Source organism: Hemiscyllium ocellatum, chromosome 28 (genome assembly GCF_020745735.1).
Source record: "Hemiscyllium ocellatum isolate sHemOce1 chromosome 28, sHemOce1.pat.X.cur, whole genome shotgun sequence".
NCBI lineage: Eukaryota > Metazoa > Chordata > Chondrichthyes > Orectolobiformes > Hemiscylliidae > Hemiscyllium > Hemiscyllium ocellatum.
Genome location: NC_083428.1, coordinates 28454201 through 28468630, shown reverse-complemented (window position 1 = coordinate 28468630; position 14430 = coordinate 28454201).

Here is a 14430-nt window from a genome sequence, read left to right as displayed (position 1 = left end):
GGGCAAGACCCATGTCAAATCCCCAGCTTCCATACTTTGGCCAGAGAAGGGAGGGTCAAAGGGTTTCCTCCACAATAAGTCCCTGGAGTGTCGTCCTCCAGAAGTCTTCTGACCAACCCATTAGGGCCTGTCTACCATAGCATCCCCATTCACTTCACACATACGCATAATCCTGGCATGCTAGGCCCCAGTAAGGTATTCTGACCTCTCCTTCTGTTCCCAGGGCATGCCTTCCTCTGAGCCTTCTTAAGTACCAGCAATGGTCACTATTGTGGTTCTGTTCGCCGAGCTGGGAATTTGTGTTGCAGATGTCTCATCCCCTGTCTAGGTGACATCCTCAGTGCTTGGGAGCCTCCTGTGAAGCACTTCTGTGATGTTTCCTCCAGCATTTATAGTGATTTGTATCTGCCGCTTCTGGTTGTCAGTTCCAGCTGTCCGCTGCAGTGGTCGGTATATTGGGTCCGGGTCCATGTGCATATTGATTGAATATGTGGATGAGTGCCATGCCTCTAGGAATTCCCTGGCTGTTCTTTGTTTGGCTTGTCCTATAATAGTAGTGTTGTCGCAGTCAAACTCATGTTGCTTGTCATCTGAGTGTGTGGCTACTAAGGATAGTTGGTCATGTCGTTTCGTGGTAGTTGGTGTTCATGGATGTGGATCATTAGCTGTCTTCCTGTTTGTCCTATGTAGTGTTTTGTGCAGTCCTTGCATGGGATTTTGTACACTACATTGGTTTTGCTCATGCTGGGTATCGCGTCCTTCGTTCTGGTGAGTTGTTGTCTGAGAGTGGCTGTTGGCTTGTGTGCTGTTATAAGTCCTAGTGGTTGCAGTAGTCTGGCTGTCAGTTCAGAAATGTTTTTGATGTATGGTAGTGTGGCTAGTCCTTTGGGTTGTGGCATGTCCTCGTTCTGTTGCCTTTCCCTTAGGCATCTGTTGATGAAATTGCGTGGGTATTCGTTTTTGGCATTTTTCTTGTATAGGTGTTCTTCTTCCTCTTTTTGCAGTTCTGGTGTACTGCAGTGTGTTGTGGCCCTTTTGAACAGTGTCTTGATGCAACTTCTTTTGTGTGTGTTGGGGTGGTTGCTTTCGTAGTTTAGGACTTGGTCTGTGTGTGTGGCTTTCCTGTAAACCTTTGTGGTGAATTCTCGATTAGGTGTTCTCTGTACCATCACGTCTAGGAATGGGAGTTGGATGTCCTTTTCTTCCTCTCTAGTGAATCAGATTCCTGTGAGTGTGGCGTTGATGATCCAGTGTGTGTTCTCTATTTCTCTGTTTTTAATGATTACAAAGGTGTCATCTACATATCTGAGCCAGAGTTTGAGTTGAATTTGCGGTAAAACTGTTTGTTCTAACCTTTGCATTACCACTTCTGCTATGAGTCCAGAGATGGGTGAGCCCATGGGTGTGCCGTTGATTTGTTCATACATTTGGTTGTTGAATGTGAAGAGTGGTGTGAGGTACAAGTCCAGTAGTTTGAGTATGCTGTCTTTGTTGATAGGTTCCCCATCTTGTATGTTCTGTGTGTCTAGCAGGTTGGCTATTGTTTCTCTGGCTAAGGTTTTGTCGATAGAGGTGAACAGTGCCGTTACATTGAATGAGACCATAGTTTCTTCCTTGTCTATGTGTGTATTTCTGATGATGTCCAAGAATTCCTGTGTTGGCTGTATAGAGTGTCTGGATCCGCTGATCAGGTGTTTCAGTTTCTGCTGTAGTTCTTTAGCCAGTTTGTGTGATGGTGTCCCTGGTAGTGATACTATGGGTCTGAGTGGGATGTCTGGTTTGTGCACTTTAGGTAGTCCATAGAATCTGGGGTGTTGTTGCTTTCAGGTTTCATTCTTTGTAGGTCAATCCTGTTTATCTGTCTGTTTTTTTTGTAGGTTCCTCAGTGTGTTGTTTATCCTATTGGTGAGCTGTGGGGTGGGGTCAAACTCCCTCTTTTGGTAGGTGTTGGTATCTGCAAGTAGTTGTTGTGCTTTTTGGATGTACTCTGCTTTGTCCAGGATGACCGTCATTCTGCCTTTGTGTGCTGGTAGTATGATTATGTTCTTATCATTTCTTAGTACTTTTCGTGCTTCCCTCTCCTTGGTGTTGAGGTTATGTGTTTGTCTTTTCCTTGTTATCAGAGGTACGATACTTTGTCTCACTGTTTGTTTGTTGAGTCTCTTCTGTCAGTCCATTGTTCCTGAGTGTGCATTCTAGTGCTGCTAGGAAGTCTGCCGTCTTGGCATCCCTGTGGTTGTAGTTGAGTCTCTTGGCCAGTATTGTTCTTTCCATGTCTGTGAGCTGTCTGTCGGAGAGGTTTCTAACCAAGGAATGTGTTGTGGTGTCCTCTCTGTTGGTGCTAGTTTGGCCATTTTTTCTTTTAGTGCCATTTTTTTGTGGTGTGTGGTCCTGTTCTGTACAATGGTGATGGCCTGTTCTATGGTCCGGGTCCATTCCTGATTGGTGGTTCTTGAAATTAACAATTTTTGGCGCGCAATTTCTTGTCTGTATTTGTTTAGTCTGTTGTGTGCATCTGTAATCATTACCTGGATCATCCTGAATATGTTCTGTCTGGCTGTGTCCCTGGCTTGTGGGTTGTTGACTGGTGGTCTGTATCTGACATATGGTGGATGGATTCGATTCTTTCGGCATTCGTGCAGGAACTGGAGTTGTTCGTATGTGGCGCTTAGGCGGTTGGCACAGGATTCCCATTTCCTGGCTTGTCTTAGCATCTCTCGCCCATAGGTGTTCAATGTCACCTAGACAGGGGATGAAACATCTGCAACACAAATTCCCAGCTCAGCGAACAGAACCACAATGAGCACCTGAGCTACAAATCTTCTCCCAAACTTTGAATAGTCACTGTGCCTGTTCAATGGCTCAAGGGCGAGCCAACATCTGGAAGTGGACACATGCTTGCGTTTTAATCATAGTGCTGGACCATCACTCCAAAATGTAGGATCCAGGCAAATTCATATCCCATCACAACAGCTGGAAAATGGAAATCAAATGAATCAATAATTCTGTGATGAAAAACTAGCCTCAGTTTCGGTGATTATCAAAAGGCTTGATATTTCTACAAACCTGTCCTTACTTTGTCTGGCTTGCATGTGACTCCTGACTGGCTGCAATGTGGTTGCTTCTTAACACTGCCCTCTGAAATAGCCTGGCTAGTCACACTGTTGTATTAAAATCCTACAGGACATTTGAATAAGATTACAACTTATTCTTATGCTCACTGATGATGTTACCTAGTATGGTGATGAAATGTCTGAAAACGAACCTTTCAGCTCAGCAAGCAAACTTACATCCACGAGAACACAACTGGAGAGACCACCCAGCATCAACCTAGGCACTTGAGATGACAAAGGTCCAACCTGATTTGCAAAGGGTTTTCAATACGGTTTAAGACCTCATGAAGATATATTGTATCTGGTCAAAGATGGAGATGGAAACCTTGTACTGATTACTATCCACTCCCTCAGCTGATGAGTACTCCAGCACCTGGAACATCGCTTGGAAGAAAGATTGAGGGTAGCAAAGGAACAGAATGAATTCTAGTTGAGGAACTTCAAAGTCCATCACAAAGCGTGGCTCAGTAGCATGACTACTGACTGAGCTGACCAAGTCCAGAAGGACTTAACTGGCCTATGATAGCTTGTGAGAAAACAAAAAGGAAGTAAGACTATTTGACTTCATCCTCACCATTCCACCTGTCGCAGATGCATCTTTCCATGCTAGTATTGATAACAGTGTCCTCTGTACAGTTGTGGGGATGAAGTCTTATCTTTACATTGAAGACACTTCCTACTGGCTTGTGTGGACTATCACTGTGTTAAAAGGGATGGGTGCAGAACAAGTATTGCAGCTCAAGACTGGATATCTGTAAGGTGCTGTTGCCATTAGCAGCAAACTACATTGAACCTAATTATATTCTATAAGCTCATGCCTGACAAGTCCTACACTGTACCATCACCATCAAGCCAGGGAGCATCCTTGATTCAATGAGGAGTGTGGGAGAGCCATGCCAGGAGAAACACCAAGCATACTTAAAACTGAGATGCTGACCTAGCAAAGCTACAATCTGTTATTGCTTGTGTACAAACAAGTGAAATAGTATGCTCTAGCCAAAGCAAAGTAATTGTACAATCAACAAATTGGATCAAAGCTCTGCAGTCTGGGTGAATGGTGGTGGATAATTAAGAATAACGAGGAGGAGGCTCCACAAACATCCCCATCCCCAACAATGGGAGAGTTCAGTGTCGCAATGCAAAATACAAGGCCGAAGCACTGGCAAACATCTTCAGCTGGAAATATCGAGTGGATGATTCAATTTAGGCTTCCCCTACGGGCCTTATCATCAACAGTGGCAGTCTTCAGCCAATTTATTTCACTCCACATGACATCAAAAATGACTGAAGGCACTAAGTGCAGTGAAGACTCTGAGGCCTGGTGACTTCAACTTCCTGGCTGAAGCAGGCCGTACCCAGAACCAAGCTGTGTCAAAACAATTTTTGCCCCAGCACCTAACTGACAAAACTGCTCTCTTCACAAAAAGCAGAATAATTCCAATCTAACCAATTATTACCCGTCAGTCTTCTCTCAATCATCAGCAGAGTGATGAAGGTCTATGATGCTAACAAATAGCACTTATTCAGCACCAATTTGCTCACTAGCATTCAGTTTGGATTCCACCAGGAGCCAATTGACTCCAGACCACATTACAGCCATGGTCTAAACCTGGAAAAGAGCTCAATTCTAAGTTACGAGAGGAATCATTTTCATATCAAGGCAACATTTAACCAAGTCTGTTAGCAAGAGGAAACTCTCCAATGCTTGGAAGTTATACCTAGCAAAATGGAAAATGGTTCATGTAGTTTGGAACAAATCACCTCAGCCACAGAACATCTCTTCAGGAGTTCCTCAGGGTTGTGTCTCAACATCTTCAGCTGCCTAATCAAAGTCCTTTCCGAAAGGTGTTGAGCTTCTTGAGTGTTGTTGGAACTATACAGTGCTGTTAGGGAGGGAGTTCCAGGAATTTGAACAAGTGACTAAGAAGAGGCAATGGTATTGCTCTAAGTTAGCATGCTGTGAAAAGTGGACAGATGCTTGCTGCTTGTGTCATACCCGTGTGTCTTCTAACCTTATGTTTTCTATGGCAGAGGTCACAAGCTTAGAAACTGTTGCAACAGAGACTTTGTGAGTTGCTGTAATGCATCTTCTAGATGATATATGCTGCCACCACTGTGTGTCAGTCCTGGAGAGAATCGATGTTTAAAGTGGAAATGGGGTGCTGATTGAGTAGGCCATTTTGTGACCTGTTCAAAAAGCTAGACTAAACTGCTGAGTCAGGGCCTCAGTTACCAAGAGCTTTGTTGAAAATTGCTAAGACCTGCTTCACTTTCTGAATGATCACACAGTGATCTCTAATCATCCCTTCAAATAACTTGCTGATAACCAATGTCCAGATTATGGGCATATATTTCCCACGTTCTGACTGGCTTCGTTTTAATTATAGGGCTTCCTTTAGTGCATGGGAACATTCTTGGCCTGCAATGACCTGTTAAATATGTAAGCCAATAGTTGACAGAACACAGTCCTCATGTTGATTAGTGCTTAGGATGAATACCATTGAGGTCAGCTGTCCAAATTGTCTTTAAAGCCCCAGACCTAGTATAAGTGAGCCTTGTTTCAACTTTGTTGGGGTCAATTTGGAGATCAAATATATCCAACATCACCAGACAACATTATGACCAATGAAAGCAGAGTCAGAATCTCTTCAATATCTTGAGACTATACCCAAATATGCCCTTGCAGAGTATCACAAAGGCCCTATGTGATCTCTGATCTCCTTCTAATTCCTAACATAAGAAAATAGGCCATATTTCCTTTTAGTTTGTTTGTGGGATGTTGATATTGCTGGCAAAGCCAGCATGTATTGCTGATCCTAGTTTGCTCTGTGAAAGTCGCACTTTGTCCAATTCCTTTTCCTGTTGCTGTTTTGACTGAAGTGACAGCAATTTTGAGACAAATCTACATCCATATAAAATTAGGACCAGGAGTTAGATATTCAGCCCTCATGTCTGCTCCATGATTCAATAAAGTCCTGGGTGATTTGGTTGTGGTCTCCTACCTATCGCAGATACGCTTGGACTCCCTTGTTAGTCAATAATCTATTTACCTCTGCTTTAAGCAATCAATGGTGCTGCCTGTTCCTAAACTTTTGACAGTACTTAATTTTACTTAAAGGATTGAGTATTCAATTTGCTTCCAGATATTATCAGCATATAAGTTAGATTTTATTTTACATTTTCTTTTTAATCTGAAGGACTAGCTTTAATAGAAATTATTACTACTATCCTTCAGGTCACCTTATACATAGAACATAGAACAGTACAGTGCAGAACAGGCCCTCAATATTGCGCCGACCTGTGAACTATTCTCAGCTCGTCCCCCTACACTATCCGAAAATCATCCATGTGCTTATCTAAGAATTGTTTAAATCTCCCTAATGTGGCTGAGTTGACTACATTAGCAGATAGGGCATTTGACACCCTTACCACTCTCTGTGTAAAGATATATATATATATATATATATATATACATATATACATATTACAATTCAGTTTTCCTGAAATATGATGCAAGCATTACATTACCCACAGCTGAAACTTACAAAATTAACTTAAATCTGATCTCATTATGATCACCATTGGACATTGGTACCCACGTGGAGATCTGATACATGCCCAGACCCCATGATAAAATTTTCTACATCATATCATTGGGAAATTAATGCTAATCAGGTATCATAAAGAGGAAGAACACAGAGATATGTTCTGGTTAGTCTTCACCCCACCTATCATATATGCTGTCACATGGTTTTCTGTTTTAACAAACCATGCAGTTTCAATGGATGGAGCATCATTTTATTACATTGAAGGGGTTTTCCAATTCTCATCTAATCTTGTTCTCTATAGGTCCATTGGGTGACCCCACATGAGAACGCCTGAGGAAACCTGATGTAGGCTAATGCACCAACAATCCCATATATGGACCACAGAGTCTTCGTAGCCTGGAGTGCATCCTGAAGACCTTGCAAGCAACAAGTAAATGTCTTCTCTGACCTTCCATCTAGTTCAGAATATATCTAGTTGTGGTCTGTCTGTGAGATATTTGTGAAGAACCATTCTCCCAGAAAACCTGGGGCCCTGGGCTGTCAAGGGTTAGCAATAACTTCATTGGTGGATCAACATTAGAGGACAGGTCATACACCATGCTGGGGACTTTTAGGCTGAAACAGCCTGTTCATTTATAATAACAGGCATCTGGAAGAAAAAAATGAGAACGAGTGGTGGGTCAGGGACCAGATGAGTAATGATGGGTAATGGTAGTTCAGGTATATCAACTCAGTCTACCATTGCACAGGATGGTATTTACCTCTTTCTCCTAAGTCAGGATAGTATTATTCATCAAGTGGTTGCATCAATGAACAAGGACAATTGATTTCCCACTCAGAGAGGGTTTTGAAGAACTAAATATTTATACAATTAAAGCATTATTTTCCTTGGGTATAATTTAGGAAGGACTTATAAAAATGTTGTATTTATAAGTGAGTTTTTCTTAATGAACTCATTTCAGGAACATATTGCATACCAGATGCTTTTGCATAGAAGAGCTGAAGGGACAGCAAACAACACAGACTATTGCAAAGCAAGTGCCTTGAGAACAACAAGAGGAATAATATCAAGTTAGTGATATTTAATTAAGGCTGGCTGAATAACCAGGTACGATGCTCTAAAGAAGCCAAAGCTTTTTGTGAGGATTGAAATGCAAGAAAACCAATTTAGAAAGAAACCAACAAGCTATATTTTTAAAGAAAAGGATGCTGATTAGCTCGATTATGTTTGGCATGGACATGCTGTAGGAATTGTTAATTGTTAGAGTTCACTGATTAACTTTAAATCAAGCAATTTGACTTTACATGGTTAGAGCTTTATCATTGAATCATAGAATCCCTGCAGTGTGGAAACAAGCCCTTCGGCCCAACAAGTCTACACTGACCCTCCAAGGATTACCCACCCAAACCCATGCCCCTCCCTTCTTGTCCTATACTCTAGGTTTAAAGTGTGGACATAATCATTTTACCCATAGAGCACAGGGCTTTGTGTTGAGAATAAATATAGTTTATAGCACTTGCAAATGAATCACACTGCAGGCCAGATTAATTGATTTTCAGTACAATCCCTACCACAATCCGGATTATTTAGTAAATGCTATCTAGATGCAGAATCACATCTAATATTGCATTCTATGCTTTGGTTTTAACAAGCATAGTCAAAAAGTGTGGTGTTGGAAAAGCACAGCTAGTCAGGCAGTATCCGAGGAGCAGGAGAATCAATGTTTGCAATAATGACGAGCTTATGCTCGAAACATCGATTCTCCTGCTCCTCGGATGCTGCCTGACCTGCTGTACTTTTCCAGTACCACACTTTTCGACTCTGATCTCCAGCATCTGCAGTCCTCATTTTCTCCTTTTTTTAAGCATAGGCTTGTTGAGCATAGTTTATATGTGAAGCGATGTATTGTTTGATATGGTCGGTCAGTAATTGGGATGTATGTCCTACATACCTGGTATCACACTGGCACTGAAACTCATATACCACTTTACCATTTGTGGGGTAGGCCGAACACCGTTTTTGCTTGACAATAGGATCATTTGTGGGTTTACTGCAAAGTGGCAGCATGAAAATGCTAGCTTTACCTGTTGCACAATGTCTTTGATGCATCTCCCCTTCTATGGTAATCTGAGGTAGATTGGGCACCTTTCAGAGGCAGAAGTGGCAACTATTGGCCTTTTGAAGAGTTTCATGACAGACAGCGAGTGATGTATTGATTAGGATAGCCATTATCACACAGGATAGTTGTGATGTACACTCTCTCAGCATCAAGCTTAAACAGTGAGCAGATAACTAAAACCCGATTCACTAATTTGCCTATAAGGCTGATTGGGGAATTGTAGAAAACCCAATCTTTTCTAAATTAATTTTCTTGCGTTTCTGTCCTGCTTTAACTGCATGTCTCTTGTTTAACAATCTTTAAGTTCTATCAAGCAACTGAAATTTCACAAAAGACAGAAGAGCAACATAATTGAAACAAGATGTTAACATGACATCTGAGGTAAGGGAGAAAAACAAGGTATGAAATCTTCCATGCTAGTTGGAGTAACATCAGTTGCTTTGCTGGCACAGTTTAAAGAGTTCAAATGATAAAAGCAGCATCTGGACTAAGGAAAAGGAGCAAAAAATTCTCAAGGACGTTTTGACAGGCTGATTGAAAGCACCGATGTAACCTATCGCATTGACTGATTATGATTTGTTGTAGGATTTTTTTGCACAAGGCAAACACACCCTGAGATGATCAAACAAATATAAAGTAAGAGTTAGAATTGGAGGTAAGGAAAGATTTAAGGAATATGTGAATTTCTGGGCTACCCATATGTCAATGACCCGCGAAACAAAAAGATAAAAAGCTGGTTCTCTTGGTGCGAAAGCATCCCGTGAGCCCCTGAATAGGAGCAATAGCCAAAGATTAATACAGATGGAGACAAGCAAAGTGGGATTCCCATTCTGTTGCTGACATTGCACATGACTACCTCCAGGGAAGCTTCATCTGGGCCTCTAGAACCAGGGTGGATACTATCAAACTTTACTGCTTTGTAGAAGCTGCAATAACAACCAGGCATATTTTAGGCACTGTGTACAGACTTCTCAAACTCTCTTTAAACTAGTTGGGTGCCACTCGCTGCTGGTGTTTGAAAGTGTTGGAGTCATAGAGTCATAGAGATGTACAGTATGGAAACAGACCCGTCCATCCAACTTGTCCATGCTGACCATATATCTTAACCTAATCTAAATTAATTGAGTCCCATTTGCCAGCATTTGGCCCACATCCCTCTAAACCCTTCCTATTCATATATCCATCCACATGCCTTTTAAATGCTGTAATTGTACCAGCCTCCACCACTTCCTCTGGCAGCTCACTCCACACACGCACCACCCTCTGCTTGAAAATGTTGCCCCTTCAGTCCCTTTTAAATCTTTCCTCTCTCACCTATGCCCTCTAGCTTTGGATTCCCCTGCCCCAGGCAAAAGGCCTTGGCTAATCACCCTAACCATGCCCCTCATGATTTCATAAACCTCCATAAGGGCAGCACGGTGAGAGCTGCACAGTGGCTAAGTGGTTAGTACTGCTGCCTCACAGTGCCAGGGACTGGGTTCAATTCCAGGCTCGGGCTACTGTCTGTGTGGAGTTTGCATATTTTCCCCGTGTCTGCATGGGTTTCCTCCAGGTGCTCCGGTTTCCTCTGATCGCCCGAAGATGTGCAGGTCAGGTGAATTGGCCAACCTAAATTGCCTATAATGTTCAGGAACGTGTAGGTTAGATGCATTAGCCAGGGGAAATGTAGGGTAATGGTTCTGTTGAGATATTCTTCGGAGGGTTGGTGTGGACTTGTTGGGCTGAAGGGCCTGCTTCCATACTGTAGGGAATCTAATTCTAGTTCTAATAATGTTACCCTCGCCTCTGATGCTCTGGGAAAATAACCCCAGCATATTCATATATCCTTATAGTTCAAACCCTCCAACTCTGGCAACATCTTTGTAAATCCTTTCAGAACCCTTTCAAGTTTCACAACATCCTTCCTATGGCAGGGAGAGCAGAATTGAGTGCAGTATTCTAAAAGTGACCAAACCAGTGTCTGGTAGAGCTACAACATGACATGTCAACTCCTATACTCAACGTACTGACCAATAATACCTCCTCTGAGGGTTATGCTCCTCTGTAAGCTATCTTACTTTGGGGAGGATAGAACTGTTTGGAAAAACTGCAGGAAAGAGAGAAAACATGATGGTTAACATAGAGCTCAAACTATAAAGTTTGTTAAATGCAAATTTCATGCAGGAGTCCAAATAATAGTCAAATATCTTCAGCCTCTAAATTATCAAGGCATATAGCTTTTGTATGCCTCGTTATTTCAAAAAGAGTTACTAGCCCTGAAATTACATGATAATAAATGCAAAATATTGCAGATGCTGGAAATCTGAAATAAAAACAGAAAGTGTCTTGGGCAGCAAACTGATTGTATCCTATCAATCACTTGTTCTGGCCTCCACTTCATCTTCAGTTGTGCTGAAGTCAATGGTAGGGAGTCAATGCCAGTCAATTCAATATTTCCTTCATTACGCTGCCAGCCAGGATATATTTCTATCTCCGTGTCCTTCTGTTCTTCATTTGTAATATGTTCAGAAGCCCGAAAGGAAAGGATGCTCAATTATTTATTTAGCGAAATGTACAGCAAGTAAGGTGACTAAAAAATGTTTCAGCAGAGAAATGAAAATCAAACATGTAGAAATGCTGAACTGTCCTGCAAAACCAACAATTGCAACAAATGATTTAAGAATGCAAAGAGAGAGCTCTCTCTGAATAAGGCCTTCTAAGCAGACCAAAGCCTGGGACTTACTTCCTTTATATAGATGGTGTTTGGACCATGGTCAGAGCCTAACCCAGGGAATGTCTTGGGGCTACTTAATACCAGGGTTTATTATTTATCTTTCAGTTGTTGGTTGGAAAATTAATCACTTCACAAATTGATCAAACAAGACTGGCTAATTTTCTGACCTGCAAATCTTGTTTATGAGGCCATCACCACTATTGAGACCTTATAAAATTGGAACTTGTATGCACCACACGTGAATGCTTGGAGAGTGAATGGAGGCTTCATATCTGCCAACAACATATGAGGCCACAATGCTGCAGAAAGTAGGCCACACACAGAGGCTTTCCCTCCAAAAGTATAACCCTCCATCCCACAGTGCCCTGAGGAATGTTCTCTGCGTAAGTGGTGTTTTCCCAGCCATCCTGGTGAATCCTGTCAGTACATGGGATGCGATTATTCATTCCCACACTGTGTATATTTAACATTGTTGGAATTTTCTTCATGAGATACTCTTTCCAATGTTATAAATGGCAAGACATGTCTTTAATTTAAACTTTTTTTGGCATTTGAAGCTGTATTTCTGTACAGTAAACACTCAGCCCTTTACCGTATTTTACATCTTTGTGTTGATTCTGTTGGCTCAGGCATTCTGTAAAACTCACAGTTAGAGGCCAGAGTCAGCTGAGTCACCCCAGCCACAGTGCTTTTAAAAATCACTGGAGCATTTCCTCAGCTCACATTTTAGGAAAGTGGAGCTGGTTTCTCAGCAATGACGGTTAGTCACTGAGCTCTGTTTATAGTCAGCACATGGAGAGCCTATGCTTAAAAACTTCTAAAACCAATCCCACATTCTGGAGAATACAATTCATTTTTAATAGTTTTGTCACTGCTTTTAATTGTGTGCACCAGTTTAAATTTCTGCCTATTTAAAAGTCAACCATCAGTTAAGTTGGTTCATAATTTGAATGTGTAAAGAAATCTGCAGGTTCGGGCCCACATCATCTACCTATATTTTCTACTTCTGCTCCTGTCTTTACTTATGTCCCATCTTTGTGTTCTACCACCTGACTCCATTATTTGCATTCTTGGTTGTCATGGATGATTTTAATCTGCAAAATGATTGGACAAATAAGATGGGCAAGGGTAAAATGGAAGGTAAAATGCACCAGGGACTGTTTCTTAGAGCAGGACATTGCATAGCCTACCCAGGAACAGGTTATTTTAGATTTTTTTAAATATTCATTCATGAGATGAGGGCATCGCTGGCTAGGTCAGCATTTATCCCTAATTTCCCAGTTAAGGGTCAACCACCTTAACCGACCCGCCTCAGGCGACTGACTGTGTGGAGTTTGCACGTTCTCCCCATGTCTGCGTGGGTTTCCTCCGGGTGCTCCGGTTTCCACCAACAGTCCAAAGATGTGCGGGTCAGGTGAATTGGCCATGCTAAATTGCCCGTAGTGTTAGGTGAGGGGTAAATGTAGGGGTATGGGTGGGTTGCGCTTTGGCGGATCGGTGTGGACTTGTTGGGCCAAAGGGCCTGTTTCCACACTGTAAGTAATCTAATCATATCGCTGTGGGTCTGGAGTCACATGTAGTCCAGACCAAGTGACAATAGTGGTTCCCTTTCCTAAAGGACATTAGTGAACTAGTTGAGTTTTTTCCCCTACCTACGATAATAGAATCGTGGTCCTCATTAGACCCATTACCTGCCGTGGCAGGATTTGAACCCTGGTACCCAGAGCATTAGCTGGATCTCTAATAGTCTCACGATAATACCATAATAATTTGCCTCCCCCAGTCTTGGGATGTGTAATGAGCTATGATTAATAAGAGATCTCATCATTAAGTATCTTCTACAAGTTAGCAATCACAACATGATAGAATTTCAAAATACAGTTTGAAGGAGAGCAACATGGGTCTCGAACCAGTGTCCTCAAATAATGGCAATTACAGAGATATGAAGAAAGGGTTGTCGAAAGCAGCCTGGGAAAATAGTGTAAAGTTGTTGGTGGTGGGGGTTAGGGGTGTGTGGTCAGTAGATGAGCAGTGGCAGAAACTTAAACAGAGATTTCATAACACTCAGTGAAAATGTATTCTGGTCAAAAAAGAATGCCTCAATATGAAGGGTGAACCACCCATGCTTAAAGAAGGTGGTCAAGGACAGAATCCAATCCAAGGTTAAGGTATGTGAGGTGGCAAAGAGTAGTGATAGGCCAAAGGATTAGTATTTGTTTTGGTTATTGCTGATGACTAACAAGCAAATAAAAAGGGAGAAAGTTGACCATTAAATGAAATTGGTAAAAAAAATAAAACAAATAACAAGAGCTTTTATTTATATACAAAAATAGAGTAATTAAAGTGAGTGTGGGATCTTGGAGGATGTGACGGGATATTGATAATGGGGAACAGTGAAATGGCAGGTAATTTAAATGAACATTTGTCATCGGTCTTTGTGACGGAGGATGCCGTAAACATCATGAAGGTATCAAATAAATAAGGTGTTAATGGGAGGAATGGTTTTGTAACAAGTTCTATCATGAGAGACTAAGCATTTGACAACCTAAAAGGTCTAAAGGCATTCAAGTTTCCGGCATCTACATGATATAAAGGACATGGCTACAGAGATAATGGAAGCAGAACTCACTGATTCCAAAAGTGTTCCAGTGGAACACCTTGCTTATCTGATACCTTCACGATGTTTATAGCATCCTCTACCACAAAGACCAGTGCCAAATATTGGTTTAAATTACCTGCCATTTCACTGTTCCCCATCATCAATATCCCATCACATCCTCCAAGGATCCCACACTGACTTTAATTACTCTATTTTTGTATACAAATAAAATCATCAATGTGATGTCCTGGTTCTCAAAGGGAGGGAGACAGAAAGTAAGACTATAGGCCAGTTAGAGCCTAACATCTGTCAATGGAAAAATGACAAGAGTCACTTA